The sequence below is a fragment of the Tasmannia lanceolata genome, unplaced genomic scaffold (genome assembly GCF_043159265.1).
Source record: "Tasmannia lanceolata isolate RefF3 unplaced genomic scaffold, GAP_Taslan_0.1 ptg000020l, whole genome shotgun sequence".
NCBI lineage: Eukaryota > Viridiplantae > Streptophyta > Magnoliopsida > Canellales > Winteraceae > Tasmannia > Tasmannia lanceolata.
In genome coordinates this window covers 33,046,213-33,050,000 of record NW_027518697.1, presented here as the reverse complement: position 1 = coordinate 33,050,000, position 3,788 = coordinate 33,046,213, and the positions used below count along the sequence as shown (strand labels likewise).

Genomic DNA, 3,788 nt, shown 5'->3' with positions numbered 1-3,788 from the left:
TGTAATAATAGGGTTGTACATCACAATTTGACTTACAATTGAAACAAAGTGTAAAAAAATCTTAATTGTACATTCATATAGAAGAAAACTTATTTTATCCTATGGGACAGAAGGAAAAAAGAACATTCCAGCCTTTATAACTCTAGCTAGAAGTTGTTTTGCAAGAAGGGTCCTTTCTATGCTTGTTTTCATTCAAAATGCGGCGATAGAAAATGCATTGTAGTCCAAAATCACATCAACTGGTCGTTGTTTCTATCAACAGAAAAAGATCCACAATCATTACAATATCCAAACCAAATAACAAAAGAAAAATCTGGATACCCAATAATTAAGACGATAAGCTCACGCCTTCGTCTTGAGTGATCACAAAGAAAACCCATATTTATTCACTTTGGCAAAAAACCTCCAGAAAAATGGTACAACTGTAGAGCATGCTGGATTTGCTCCATCAAAATTACTTTCAGCATTCATTCAGAGAAAGAAACGAGAAACATACTTCAAATGAGAAGATTTCATTTGTTACCTATTAACAGCATATCCTGAACACAAAGTAAAAATCAAAGAAAGCTTTATTTGAATAGGAAAATGTCCAAAGCATTCCCTTACTGTGATATTTTCTCAGTAGCCAAACTGTAAATCGAATAAACTTGAGAGAGAGAGAGAGAGAGTTGAAAAAAGGGCGGATCAAACAGATTTGTTGATTTATTTTAGATGAAATGAGCATAAATAGTTAACAAACCACAATGCTCCACCTCCTTTAAATGATGGAACTTGCTCAGCCATGTTTGAGATGTAGAGAACTTAAAAAAAAAAAAACAGAATGTAAAAAGACAGATCCTTAAATAAGCTTCCATATTCCAATTTTGAATTGGTTGAATCGATGAAGAGGAGGCAGTGGTGGTGGTGGTGCTCGAATTCTATTGTATGAAGTTGCAGCTTCGTAGTGGTGGTCTTCGAATTCTCCAACAGCTTAAGCTTCTGGAGTAATTGGTTGTTTCATACGGTATCAGAGCAAAGGTCGGGTTCAAAAGTTCTCGATATTAAAAATCCACATGTAATGGCCAACCCAGAAAGAGTGGACATATGTGCCACGTGTAGGCCAACCCTTAAAAGAGGGACCACAAGTGAGGGGCAGTGTTGTAGTATAACAAATTAAATAACACCTTCTCCAGCAGCTTAAGCTTTTGGAGTAATTGGTAGTTTCATATATTGTATGAAGCTGCAGCTTGGTAGTTGTGGTGCTCAACTTCTATGTTTCCTCCATGGTATGGTCTTCACCAAATACAAATTTAAGCCACAAAACGTCATCATAATTTCCAATTCCTATTACTGTAAAAAAATCAATTTCATGATTATCTTTGTCTCTTGGAAGTGAAGGCGGAGGCCTCCCAAGGAAGCAATATTACAGTTAGCCCTTCTCTCAGCTAGTATAGGGTTTGGATGGATGCAAACCGAAATGACGAAAATCGAGAAAGAGAGAGAGAGCAAAATGATGACTAAGACCAAAAACACTCAAATAGATGTTTATGATGCAAAAGGTTATACATTTATGGCTGCACGCTTTGGGCCATCTTATGTCATCTGCAAATGGGTATCGAAAAGGTACATGAAGCACATATCCACAGTCCCATTTTGAGGCCATTTCTTATCTGAAAATTGGGGGAAAAAACAAAGAATAGAAAATAAAGAAAAATTAATCAACTCATGGGTTTGTCTTAGAAATTGCGGCATGAAATCAAAACTCAGTATTGGTGTAGGTTAACAAAAAGTTCAGCCCGAGGTGCGTGTTAGATAGATGGGTTACCTGAAAATGGAGAGAAAATGCAGAAAGAGTTGCTCGAATGACTAGAGTAGTGTGATTGGTGTCTGAGTTGCCCGAATGAAAATAGAGCTGCTCAAATGACATGAAAAGGAAGCAAATCAGTTGCCAAGAAAACACTTGGAAAAACCAATCTCCTTCTTTTTCCCTTTGTGTAATACTTATTTGTCCTTGTGTATTCCCTCCTTCCTAGAAAATCCCTCTTCCAAATTTGGTCCTCCCTCTCTTTTAGAACAAAAAAAAAAAAATACAGAAAAAATCAACGAAGAAGAAGGTCAGAAGTACCTTCGATTCTTGGATCCTTTCTCCTTGATCGTGTAAACACCGAAAGAATAGCAGGGCCTGAGGAGAGAGAGAGACGGTCGGGGATTATGGCTGTAAATCCTGTAATCTAGCCAAAACCCAGGGAAAAATCCAGAAATTTCGGGGCTGACGTTAACTTATTGGATGGCGGTTGCGGCGTGCGTCTCGAGGCTGGCCTTCGGAGGTGAGAGAATATAGCCCTAGAGGAAGGGGGAGACGTTGAGATAAACCGGAACCGAAAATATGGGAGAGAGAGAGAGAGAGAGAGAGGAGAGATTTTTTCTTCTCCAAAAATCTCGCTAGATTTTCTCGAGATTTTGCTGCGGAAATTGAGCAAAATTTCTTTTTTTAGTTTTTCCGGCCTTATTTTCTCTTCTTTTTCGTTTTTCTTCCTATTTTTTTAGACATTTTAACTAAGGTGGGAGGGGAGGCCGACACGTGTCCTGAAATCTTCCCTCTTTATTATAGATTATAGAAGATATAGATAGATACTACAATATAGCTAGAGGAAAAAGAAAATTCTTTTTTTAGCTGCCGATTTTTCTCCCGCACACTGTCTCTCATATGCTTTTACCATTTAGCCCCTAAATAATTCATATCTATATGGTTTTTAATAACCTTAGACTATGTATTATTACTCTACCACGTGTCACATCTCCCCTTATGACCTCACAAGAGAAAAACTTGATTTTACACCTCTCTGTCAGAGATTTTTTCCCTAAGCTCTACCTAACCGAAGACATGTCGTATCTCTTCCATCTCTCTGCCTCTCTCTTTCTTTGTTGAAGCTTTAAAGGCGGATCCTTTTTTTTTTTTGATTGGCAGCGGATCCTTTTCTATCACAGATGCCCCAACGTGGCTTTTAATGGCGTCTCGTTGCGACGTCTTAGTCTATCTCCACATCTCTATTTACTCTCGCCACGTCTCACGTCCCTCTCCATACCTCTTTCCATCTTTTCCCTCTATGTACCTGATATGATATGAAGAGATAATTAACAATAATCTACTAGTTACTATTTAATTCTCTAAGAATATCTATTAGTTACTATTTAATATTTAGAGATTTAGTAAGAATCTTTATTGTTATTAGCTGTTTCTTTATTTAGTTTTATTAGGATTCTCTTTTAGTAGGAAAGTGTTGTAGAAGAGATCTCTTATTAAACATGTAATTGTCATTTTCAAGATATGAATGGAAAATAATCTTCTTCTTCGCCTATACTTCTGTTGTTCTTGAGGATATCTCCCCGAACGTGAGATTAATTAAGTCTCTCTTTCAAGCGCCGTATTAAGTGGTATCAGAGCCGACGATCTTCGGCTTGCGTATCGATAATCACGGAAGATGGAACCAGACTTAAAACAAATTTAGGCGAAATTGAACTCCATTCTACCGCAATTTCTAAATTGCAAGAATCCGCCTCTCATCATTCGGAAGAGCTTACGAAGTTGCAGGATGTTGTTGCTCGAATAGAGGCTTCAACTACAAGTCAGTTTACAGAAATTTTACGATGCTTGCGACAACCATTGGTAATGTGCCAACTTATTCGAAAACTGAAGGTAATACTGTCGATCAGAGTGAGATCGTTGTTCCATGAAACTTAGCCCCTCCTTCGGGTACATTCCATTCTCATTATACAAAGATCGATTTTCCTAAATTTGCAGGGGATGA

At 37.7% G+C, this 3,788-nt stretch overlaps 1 long non-coding RNA gene across 2 annotated transcripts in view; it reads right to left on the bottom strand.

Annotated features, from left to right (window-relative positions):
• Positions 1-2,276, bottom strand: part of LOC143853709 (uncharacterized) — a 2,289-nt gene extending 13 nt beyond the window's left edge. The window contains exons 1-4 of one of the 2 annotated variants that reach the window (XR_013237280.1): positions 2,105-2,276; positions 1,805-1,891; positions 1,546-1,649; positions 1-252 (exon numbers count right to left, since the gene is read on the bottom strand). The exon at positions 1-252 is cut by the window's left edge and continues 13 nt beyond it. This is a non-coding gene — a long non-coding RNA (uncharacterized LOC143853709). Of the gene's footprint in view, positions 253-1,232; positions 1,650-1,804; positions 1,892-2,104 lie in introns of those variants that run through there. The other variant, XR_013237279.1, reaches the window with a different exon arrangement.
• Positions 2,277-3,788: the final 1,512 nt, after the last annotated feature.